Consider the following 12,253-nt stretch of genomic DNA (forward strand, 5'->3'; position numbering starts at 1 on the left):
AAGGCTGGAGGGCAAGATAGCTGAGCTGGAGGGGAGCGCTAGGTTCAGGGTAGAACACGTAGAGTATCAGGCAAGAGAATCCAGGGAGAAAGAGAGGAGATTAAAAATGGAGATTAGCCGCCTTACAGGGGAACTGAAGGCACAGGAGGAAAAGGTAGGCGAAGTAAAAGCAGCCTATAAGCTGGCCTGCGCTCAAGGGTTTGAGGAGGCAGACCACGGCCCCTGTAGGCAGGAAATAGAAAGCCTGAATCTGGCATTGGCCAGGGCAAAGGGGATGATATGCCTCATTAGCCCCAAGGTCGGCGAGGCTGAGTTCAACGGTAACCCAAGCAGGGAAGTCCCGCAGGCAGCCCCCAGAACAAAACGGGTTAGGGAACCAGAGATTTCACAGCCACCACCCCTAGCCCTTAGTTTTCCAGAGGTCTGGGATCAGGAGGGGGTGGAGGATGAAGAATCCAAGGTAGACCAAGGTAGCCCGAGAGAGAATCAGGGACCGGGACCAGTGTACCCCGTGACACAATGGAGGTACGGACCACCCGGTGACGACGGGGAACCTGGGGACCTCCAGAACCAATTCCTGGTGCCACACGGTGCGCAACAATTACGCTCCATGGTGAGCTACATCCCCAAGCTCACCATGAAGGGGGACCCTTCTCTTCACTTTAGGGAGATAGAGCAGGCGGCCTGTGTTAACGACTGCGATGAGGCAGAGAAGGCCAAGATGATGTTGTTCTCCCTGGGTAGCGATCTTCTCCAGACGCTACCCGATGGGTGTAAGAGGGGTCAGGAAAATTATGGCAGGCTGAAGGACGAGATCCTGGAGGCCATGGGGATGAACACCCCAGCAAAATGGGAAGGTTTGTGAGGTCAGGCCTGGTGACCAGCCCCGTAAAGAGTGGCGCCAGGAAGGGAGCCGTCACAACCAAAGCCGACAAACGTGCTACGGTTGCGGGAAGGAGGGGCATTGGCGCAGGGACTGTAAGAATCCCTGGAAAGACACAAGGGAAAAGGTCCCCACAGCCCCAGCCCAAGCCCCGGCCACACCCCCGACCTCTGCCCCAGAGAGAGAGACGGAGCCAACTGTCCCTCCAGAGCTGCTGGACGTGCTGCTGGCTTCAGTGAGGTCATTGGTCCTCACTAAGGGAAAGATAGCAGCCACCACTGGTCCAGCAGTTCCCCCAACCCCTTCCCAAAGTGGCCCGCAATGACTGGAGCCTGCACAGCCCATCTATCTATGTGCACTCCAGTACGACGGATGGAAGAGACCGCTCGTGCAGATGGAGGTAGAGAAGGAAACGGGGACTTATCTGTTGGATACGGGAGCTTCATGCACCATGATCCATACAGAGAATCCCACCAGCTCACCTCTGTCTAACGGGGTTCCATACGTCCTATCGGGGTTCACAGGGGCGGAGCAGACGGGTGCCTTCTCCAGGCCGCTCTCGATCCGTCTGGGCACACTCCAGACAAAGTGGACATGTGTCCTGGCGAGATGGGATGCGGAGGGAGGGAAGGGGATCCTAGGGGCCGACTTCATCGTGGGCCATGGGATCCTCGTGGACCTCAGGAACCATTGCCCTTGGGGGGCCAAAACCGGAATGGAAAGTGGAGTGGTAGTAATCCCGGGAAAGGATGGGAAGGGAACCCTGTGTACCATGAAGCCGAAAGGGAGTTACGACCTCGGTGAAATGATGGAGGGTATCCCAGAAGTATTTAGAGCCAAGGTGCAGGCTCAGTTAGGTGCGTTCGCCACGCACAAACACGACTGTGGGAGGGTTGCGAGCTTTGAGGTTAGGGTAGATGGGGATCCCATGGCCCAGCCCCAAAGGCAGTACAACTTCCCAAAGGAAGCAGAGGCTGATATGGAGGTGGCCATATCAGCGCTGGTACAGCAGGGGGTGCTGAGGCCTATAGCCACCCATGTGAACTCTCCGCTTTGGCCGGTTAAGAAACCGAACAATTCCTGGAGAGCCACGGTGGACTATCGGGTGTTGAACAGCAACATCCCCGCATGTGCCCCCACAGTGGCAGCAGTGGCCGACCTCATTGGGAGTATCCCCGCATCCGCGACTACGTTCACGGTGCTGGATATTTCCAATGGGTTCTGGTCGATCCCTGTGCGGAGGGAGGACCAGTATAAATTTGCCTTTACTTTCAAAGGGCAACAGTATACTTGGAACTGCTTGCCACAAGGCTTCCACAATAGTCCCAGCATTTTCCACCAATGCATGGCGGACAGCCGGAAGGAGTTCAGTCAGCCCCTTCAGTTAGTACAGTACGTGGACGACCTGCTCCTGTTTACCGACACGGTCGGGGAGCACGGCCCACTGCTGGCTGAACTGTTGGAACTGCTGACCAGAAGGGGGTTCAAAGTCAACCCAAAGAAGGTGCAGATCGGTCAAAAGGAAGTCGCCGGAGAAATGGCCATCGATAGGGCTAGGATGGAGGCGGTACAGGAGTTACCGGTCCCCGTCACCATAAAGGGTGTGAGGTCGTTTCTAGGGCTAACCGGGTACTGCCGAGACTTCATGGAGGACTATGCGGCCATGGCAGCCCCACTACTCCGACTCCTGCACAAGGGAATGGAGTGGTCGTGGGATGAAGGATGCCAGGCCGCGTTCGAGCTCCTAAAAAGGAAGCCGCAGACCGCACCGGCCCTGGGAGCGATAGATGGGGGAAGGGAGTTCTTCCTGGAGGTGGCGGCCGGCGGGGACAGTCTCAGTGCTGTGTTGCTCCAGGAGCGACATGGCAAGCTGAGACCCGTGCTTTACTCCTCCAGGGTGCTCACCGACGTGGAGAGGAGCTACTCAGTCTGTGAGCGGCACCTCTTGGCCACACACTGGGCTGTGAAAAGATCCGCCATCTTCACAGGCACCTCCCCCATCACCCTCCTCACACACCACATGCCCACCAAGATGCTTTTGGATGGGAGGATCAAGGATGGGACCGTGAGCAGTGCCCGCATTGCGCACTGGACCCGACTCCTCTCCCAAATGGATCTGCGGGTACGAGGCCTGTGCGAGCCCAGATTAGCCGCCAACCTGGCTTACCCTGGGACAGCCCATCAATGTTCCGTTGAAGGGGTATGGGAGGTCGACGTTGGTCTCCGGGCTGGGATACATCCCACCGGCCGTGAGATTTACGTGGATGGTTCCAGCACAGTATCCGCTGGAAAGCGGCTCACGGGGTTCGGGGTTTATGACCCAACGGCAGACATTGCGTTGGCGATTAAACTCCCCAGTACCATGAGCGCCCAGCAGGCAGAACTGTCTGCTGTGGCGTATGTGGTTACCCATCCCGAAGTTTTCCCTACCCCGTACACGATTTGCTCAGACAGCATGTTTACATGCAATTCGTGTACCGAATACCTGGCCATCTGGTCCCGTTGTGGATTCACTTCTGCGGATGGGAGACCCTTGGTGGTAAAGCCCCTGCTGGAGAAGATCCTGGCAGCCGTGGGGGAGAAGGGTGAGGTCTTCATCCACAAGGTGAAGGCTCACTCCTCCACAGAACCTCGCGGTCAGGGGAACCAGCGAGCTGACGCACTGGTGAGAGTGGGTGCCCAGACCGGCATTTTCTGGGACCCCTACGGGTCCGGACCAGTGGCAGCTGTAAAAGGCAGGGATGGGATCCAGAAGAGTGTAGGGGTAGCACTAGCCCCGGACCTCAAATCGGTCCAATCTCAGGACCCTGCCCTGAGAGCGGTATTTAACGCGGTTAGCGAGGGGAAGAAAATGGAAGGCCCGTATGGTGCAGCATCCCTGTCCATAAGAGAGGGGATGCTGTTTAAAGAAGAGCAGTGGGTGGTGCCTCAGCAGCACCGGAGGGAATTCCTTCAACTGGCCCATGAGGGACCAGGAGCAGGGCACCCCGGGCCTGAGGTCACCTGGCAGCGGGTAGAGCAGGCAGGATGGTGGCCAGGACTCCGGGAGGACGTCCGGGAGTTTTGCGCGAACTGTCTTGTGTGCGCGGCAAATAACCCCGACCCTCACAGGAGGAAGGTGCCGATGGGACAAGTTAGGAGGGTAGAGGGACCATGGCAGTCAATCCAAATTGACTATATCGGACCCTTACCCGCCACCCAGGGAGGCTATAAGTACTGCCTCGTTCTGGTGGACGTGTTCTCTAAATGGGTTGAAGCCTTCCCCTGCCGAACAGCCACAGCGTTAGGGACTGCGAGAATCTTGGTGCGGGAGGTGTTCTCGAGATGGGGGCTGCCCCAGTTCGTGGAATGCGATCAGGGAAGCCAGTTTACCGGTCAAGTAATGCAGAACACCCTGATGCTGCTGGGCATTCAGGGGAAATGGCACGTAGCCTACAATCCACAGTCATCGGGGATTGTGGAGCGGATGAACCACACCTTAAAAGAAAAAATGAGGAAAGAGATAATGGGTTCGCCCCAAAGGTGGGCAGAAGTCCTGCCTCTTGCCCTCATGGGGATCCGCTCCAGCCAGTTGAAGAGTACGGGGTACTCTCCGCATGAGCTCATGACTGGGAGGGTCATGAGAACCCCCACCCATGTCCTGGCCCCAGTCCTAACGGAGGGGCAGCTAAGGGAGGTGAATCGGGACAAATTCGCCCGCACGCTCCTTGAACGCCTCCAAAGGATCTATGAGGGGGCCGCAGGTAACATGGGGAGGCAGCACCAGGGAAATAGGATGCTGCTCGAGCCCAGTAAAACCCATCGCTGGGAGGTAGGGGATCTAGTGATGGTAAGGAACTTCGCCCAGGTGGGGAGTTTTGAGTCACTTTACATGGATCCCTACAGCATCGTAGATCAGGCCAGCCCCATGGTGTATGCTGTGAAACTGCCCCGGCGCACAAAATGGTTTCACATCAATCAATGTAAGCTGTTTAAGCCAGAGGCAGGGAAGCAGGCAGCGGGGGCTGAAAAAGGCAGCAAGGAATTAAAAACTGCAGGGGAGCTGCAGCCGCAGGTCACACAGGCTGGACGAGCAGCCTGCGTGAGGGGAGGAGTTGTCCTGTCCACACGGGAGACTCCCCCATTGTTCTGGGACCCAGAAGGGGAGGAGCCGGAGGTCCTAGGTCCTGTCCCTGATCACCCAGAAGGGGAGGAGCCGGAGGTCATAGGTCCTGTCCCTGGTCACCCAGAAGGGGAGGAGCCGGAGGTCCTAGGTCCTGTCCCTGGTCACCCAGAAGGGGAGGAGCCGGAGGTCCTAGGTCCTGTCCCTGGTCACCCAGAAGGGGAGGAGCCGGAGGTCCTAGGTCCTGTCCCTGGTCACAAGGAAGCCGAGTCGGAGGACGAAGGTCCCACCCCCGACTGCGGTGAAGGGGAGGAGCTGGAGGTCTTAGGTCTTGCCCCTGAGTGCAGCATTAGAAAGGTGGCGTCTGGGGGCGGAGACTCTCAACCTGGAGTCCCAGGTAGCGGGGAGGTGCCTGCCGCTGACCCAGAGCCTAGGGAGGCGGAGCCTGCGGGAGGAAGCCCACAGCCAACAGTCGTGGGGAAGCCACGGACTGCAGCCAGGGCCAAAACTCCAGCCAAGGGTCCGACCTACGAGGAAGCCTCATATGTGGTGACCCTTAGACGGTCAAATAGAAAACCGCAACCGAAGAAGGTTTGTCGCCGGTTTTCACAAGAGGGACCCCCCGGAAGAAAGCTGCGAGAAGTTTAAACGGTCCACAGCCAGCAGCCACGGGCTGCCAGGGACCAGCAGCTGAGACCGATGTGGGAACGCAGCAGGGGGAGGCCTGCGACGGTCCCCGCAGATTATAAGCTGGCCGTCCGGAGACGGGCGGCAGATGTACATATTTATATAGTTTTGGGTAATAAGGTTTAGTTTATTGTAATTTTAGAAAATAAGTAATGTGGTCTTATGGAAGTATGGTAGCACTTTGGAGCAATAGAATGTGGCAAGTTTTAGGTGAGCTAGGGTCGCGGGACCCACTCACCCCGCACCCAAGCCGCGGAGCCCAGGGAGCCCGGCTCGAAACCTTTTTTTGTCTCTCCGCCAGATAGTAACAAGATGATGCCAGCATCATCCTCGCGGCCCTGGTGGGCCTCAACGTCGCCTGGAGGGGAGAGACAGAGGATCACCGTATCTTTGGCTGCTCCGGGGAAACTGCGCCTCTGGCCCACGACGGGCAGGGCCTGCGCGAAGCAGAGGAAGTCGCTGGGTACACCCACGAGGGCAACTGGCCTGGATGGCTGGGCTCGAACGCCACTAAATATTCAAGCGAAACTGGCTTCACATACGGGGAGGTCTCTTTGTTGTGTCCTCCGATCAAGATCCAGGCCACGCGGATCAGTGTGACTGTGGGGAAACGTATTTGCCTAACCTGCAGGGGGTACGTCCCCCTGGATAGGTGGTGGTGGCTCAGGAAACTGAGCAGGGACATGGGGAACCCCAGAGGAAAGTGGGAAAGGTTAGGGAACAACACTCACTGGACTATCACAGGGACCCAGGGAGGGTTGACAGTGTGCTGGGATAAATGGTGGGAACCCGATCAGGGGATTTATGTGTGTATGTGGGGTTCAGAGAAAGTCTGCCCCGCAGGTGTTTCCATCATTTTCCACAGCCAGTGGCAAGATAACGAGAGGGGGATGGACTGGGAATCGCGCTTGGACGCATGCGCGGTCCCCTACTCCCCAATCGCGGTTAATGCCACTGAGCTAGTGACCCGCCCCCGACAGTCCCTGCCCACGACCCAGACACCACCGACGGTAGCAGAGGGATGCCCCACCACCACCAAGGGGCCAGGGAACGGTTTAGTATTAGTTCCCACTGACCAAATGGCCTATCAGGGGGTCCATTACGCGGTGGCCTCGGTCATCCTCAACCTGGCCGAGGTGCACCTGCCGGAATGGTGCCCCATAGAAATGGCAAGGCTGTATCAGGCCCTGCTGAAAGGGACCCTGCAGAAGTTTTTCGAATTTGACTTCGCGGGGGTCAATAGAACCGAACTCTATACCGAGGGCCACGAGGAATGGGAGCAATTGGGGAGACAAAGAAGGGGCGCCGTGAATGACTGGTTCACAGGGTTTAACACTGGGTCGTCCATCATAAATAGTATGGACGACATCGAATTGCAACGGCAGGTTAACGGGTTAAAGACCCAGTTGATGAGTAGGGCGGCCCGACCTGCGCCGGTGTATAGAGTGGTGAACATTGGCGTCATTCGGGGGGGGAGCACACGTCCGTTTCGCAGAGGTCCCACCCTACGTCATTAAGTGGGAGCATGCTATGACAGGGGCTGACCTCTCGGGGTGCCGTAGCCGGAGAGCACACATAATCCTGTGTCCCCAGCGCTTGAATGCCTATTCAACACCACAGTGCGGGTTCAGTTCTGCTGACGCTAAGCCTATCAATTGCACCATGGAAGCCATGGCACAGGGCCATGTTCCCCCACAGGTGGCATACATAGGTGGTGGGACATATTGTGTCGCCACCGCAGCATCTCACTACCGGCACGGACAGCACGGCTGGTGCACGGTCAGTGAAAGCAGCTTCTGTTTCAAACCCGAGGCAGCAGTTCAAGTGGCACAGCTGTGGATTATCCCGATCCCTGAACCATCCACTGTTCACCTCACTGTCAAGGAGAACTTCATCGATCTCCAGAAGTACGTGGCCCACTTTGGTTTCACAATTCCCCCTCTCCCAGAACATTTAACCGAACTGCTGAAAGCAGTCACTGTCTCTCAGAAGCACTTCTTTACTTTAGAGCAGAAAACCACCGACATAGGGGCAAAAATCCAAGACATAGCGGTTCCACCATGGTGGGACCTTTTTGATAATATAGAGATCCCATCATGGGTCAGACTGGCTTCCCATGTCTTAGTGGTGTGCCAGGTATGGATCGTTCTGTACCTGGTCTGTGTCCAGTGTAGGAGGAAGGGACACGACAGGGAGTTCCCTAGTCAGTGGAATTGGCGGGGCCACTATGTCAGCATAAACGGGGACTCGCCCGTGTAGCTAAATGTTTTCATTCCATCTGTTTTTGGTGTATTATAACAAAGATTGTGTTGCGTCGGGTTATGACTCTAAGGTGAGTCTGTACATAGCATAAATGTTTTTCCGGTAGGGGATATCTACTCAACTCCGTTTTCGGGATGAGGAAAGTGCGTGTGCGAGGTACACTCCATAGTCAGGTAAACTATGGGGAAGGTCAGTTGGGGGGGGGGGAACGGATTTATGCTCACCCTCAAACATTCATGATACAAAAGACGATTTGAGATGTCCATTGTATCACAGGGGGGGCTGTAGGATTCGCAAAAATCCGGGAAAATACAGTCTACATTGTAAAACCCCTGAAATGGCCACATTTTATGAACACAAGATGGAGTTGGCAGATCACATGACTCATTTCAGAGGGACATACCACTGCAGTATCTTAAAGAAACCTGAGTCGCCACCGATTAGAAGATTCCAGAACTGACTGCAATTGACATGGTAAAATGGTTACAGTAGTAACAAAGTCAAAACAAAAGTATTTACACCTCAAGGTGTGTTAATTGCTAGCAAAACGCAAACCCATCTCTGAAATCGCAGAGCACAGACAAAACCTATTATCTGTACCAAACTCAGAGGGACACAGGACAGATCCCATTAGTTTCATTTACAAGACATTAAAATAAAGTACCCGCTTTTGTCAAAGCAGCCTGCCCATTACTTTAACAAAAGAAAACCCCTGATTTGGCGCCAAGATAAGGGCAAGAAAACAGTATAACTGTTGGGGGAAAAGAGACAAAAACACAGTTTCACACAGACACGAGGAAAAAAGGCAGAGCGAGTAGAGAGGTTCGATTACGGTTCAAGAAGCATGGAGGGCCTACAAGTTCGAGCAGGAGAGCAGGTTCAGGAGCCGGTCCCATAAGGAAGATTGGAGATCCCGGACGATACAGGAGCACCAAGGTCAAGGACAGTTTTTTTAAAACCCTGGTGAGCATAGAGGCCCAACTCCACCTAGCTGATCTAGTTGAGGTATATTTTAGAGGTGGGAGGGTTTTTAATATTAAGGGCTTTGTAATTCGGGAGTGTTATTCATCCTTCGTTGTGCCGTGCGCTTTCTCCACCCCCGTTTTATTATATCGCTGATCTAGAATTGATGTATTATGATAGTCAAAGTAACTCTTGTGTGTTAAATTTGAGTGCCCATTGAGAGGCGTGTTCATGATTTTTGTCTGCATGGTTTCTTCATTCTCTATGTTTTATTCTCCTTAAAAATAAATATACCTTTGATTTAAAACTTACCTTGTCTCACCTGATCCATTTGTCTTCCGAGTCACAAGTTGGGCCAACACATCAAGGTGGTCTGGCAATAAGCCCAGTGTCTAGAACCGGTGAGGGGGGAGCGCTTCGGAACCGCTCACGAGCAGTGTGAAATCAAATACCGATCTCACACACCACAAGCTCGTTAAAACGACCCCTTACACTCCGTTTTGCTTTTCCTCGACGCCGCTCGGTTTTCAACCCTCGGCTGCACCCTGTGCGATTCACCCTCTGTCTTACCCCGTCGACGCTGCTCGGCTTTCTCTCTGCCGTCGGTTGGCTCCAGCCGCCGCTGTCCGGGAAGGGCCTGCGCTGTACCTGTCGTCAGTCTATTGCTGATCGTCGTGGCTGGGGAACCAAGCCCGGCTCTCCACAGCCTCCCCTGTGATGCTCACTCTCCGCCGGATGACTGGGCGTTTGCTCGTGGTCGACGCCCGTGTTTCTGGCCTCGACTTTCTTCCACCGCCCTCCTGGAGCGAATCCTCAAAGGGAAATGCAGAGTTGCAGGTAGATTCGAATCAACACTCGTCGCCACTGTTAGATCCGTGATTCTGAGAGTGTTGGCCCAGAAATTCCAGAACGGGGCTTGCAACGCGTGCAAGCCCCGTATTTACACTTACCCCGCGCTACTGACGATCAGCTCCAGGGACGCCTGGACTTGGTGAATGAAAAAGAAGAATCCCGGGCAGCGTATGACGTCACGCCGCCCAGGAGTGCAGCCAGCGCGAAGCCTGGACCGTGCAGTGTAAGTGAGACACGCCCCTTGAGGTCTCAGTTTCACTGGACACGCCCCCAATGTTTCTGTCAAGCTGCTAATCATTTTTACATGCAAAGCAGCAGTTTAAATAGGTTTTTGGAAGTTTTTTGAAGATTTTGGTAACTTTTATAAACTTTTTAAAATGTTTACATTATTTTGAGTAATCTGAAGTAGTTTTAAAGAGAATTAAAGCAATTTAAAGACTTTTAAAAGCCCTAAAAGAATTTTTAAAATTCCATTTATTTATTTAGCAATGTCGTCGTCATACGTGTCTTCACACTGTTCCCTTTGGGGAACTGTATGAAGTGGTGGAAGGATTTATGGCCGTGATTAATGCTCATTCCGTGACCGTAACCATCTTTGAACCAGCCATTAGGGCGGTTAGTCCTATGGCGGGAGGGTTTTACGGGCTCCCACAAGCTATACAAGGAGGGTGGGCCACCCACACCCACGGACGCAAATATCCCACTGGATGTCAACCCAGAATTTAGAGCCGGAGCTCCGACTCCACTTGCCGGGACTGTCTGGAGCGGGGTTCGAAACCCTACCCTGATCTGGCCCAGCGGCGGGGATCCTACCGCTATGACAAAGGCCCAATCCGATTAGCAATGTGAAATGGCAGCATAGGGCTCCAGTCACGGGGAGGGAAAAGGCGCAGGAAACGTATGAGTGTCACCTTTTGTGCGGAGTGGGCCTTTTGCATAGCAGTAAGCATCCCCGCCGCTGGGCCAGAAGGAGTAGGGTTTTGAACCCCACTCCAGACAGTCCCGGCAAGTGGAGTCGGAGTTCCAACTTTAAATTCTGGGTGGACATCCAGCGGGATACTTGCGTCCGTGGGTGTTGGTGGCCCCCCCCCACTCAGATGGGTTGTGGGAGCCCGTAAAACCCTCCCGCCATAGGACTAACCACCCTAATGGCTGGTTCAAAGATGGTTACGGTCACGGAATGAGCGTTAATCACGGCCATAAATCCTTCCACCACTTCATACAGTTCCCCAAAGGGAACAGTGTGAGGATACGTACGATGATGACCTCTTGCGCAATGCACCTCCTTGGACCCTCAGTCGCAGATGCGAGGGGGCAAGTCGTGCAATTGTTAAGTTTTTCATTTTATTGACATGTAAAATGTTGGCCCAGTAATTCCCTTCCAACTGCGCGAGTACGGTTGGGGTACTTACGCATCTGGCCGGATGAAATGCCGGTTTTCAGCATGCACAGTGCTTTTGGGGAAAACCGGCATTTCCTGTCCTCTGAATGAAGGGGTTCAGAGGCAGAACGCGTGCGACTGCACAGGCAGCGCGTGCGCAGTATAATTCGCCGCTTTCATTACTGCTTTCAGTGAGGTCAAGTCCTTACAACTTACACATGAAAAATGCATGGGTACAGTTGCTCCAGAGGCTGCGGAGGAAGATATTTCTTATCGTGGAGCTTCTGAAAGTATGTATGTCTGTATATATTCCTTTGCGTGTTATGTATATATTCCTTTACTTATGTGTATGAATGTATTATTTAATTATGACTTTCAGAGAAAGTAACTTATTTGAAAATCATAATTAAAAACATACATTCATACACATTAGTAAAGGAATATAAAACATACATACATATACGTAAAGGAATATATGTGGACATACATACATAACTCATTCTCACATTCCATTCACACAGCCACAATTGCTCCTTCTACCTACCGTTCTGAAAACCCTTTAAAAAAAAAAAAATTTTAACTTTAAAACTTACTTAAAATTTCTTAAAATAACTTCCCTCCCTTTCCCAAACAAAAATATTGCATTTCAGAAGCTCCACGATAAAATGTTTCTTCCTCCGCAGCCAATGAACCACTTTACACTTGCTTTTTTCAAGTGTAACTTCTGAGGACTTACCCTCACGGATTTCATGAATGAAATCTACGAAGTTCACTGCGCAAGCGCTGCCTGTGCAGTCGCACGCGCTCGAGGTCTGGAAATGCTGGCGTTCCCCGCATGCGCTGTTCATGCTGAACGCCTGCATTTCCAACGGCCAGATGCGTGAGTACCCCGAGCGCACTCACGCCTTTGGCCGCGAATTTCTGGCCCATGATGTTTTTCAATAATCACACGGATGCTGTAACTTAACAATCAACAGGTATTTACTGGAGTAGGGTAGTCTCAAGACTGGGGTGCAGAGGCATGCTCAAGGCTTATATACAGGTGTGGTCACTGCCGGTACTACAGTGTACAGGAGCTGTAAAAGTAGTTCTCTCTTAAAGGTACATACACTACACCGGTAGG

The sequence above is a fragment of the Somniosus microcephalus genome, chromosome 5, assembly GCF_052327205.1.
Source record: "Somniosus microcephalus isolate GS21.2 chromosome 5, FLI_Smic_1.0, whole genome shotgun sequence".
NCBI lineage: Eukaryota > Metazoa > Chordata > Chondrichthyes > Squaliformes > Somniosidae > Somniosus > Somniosus microcephalus.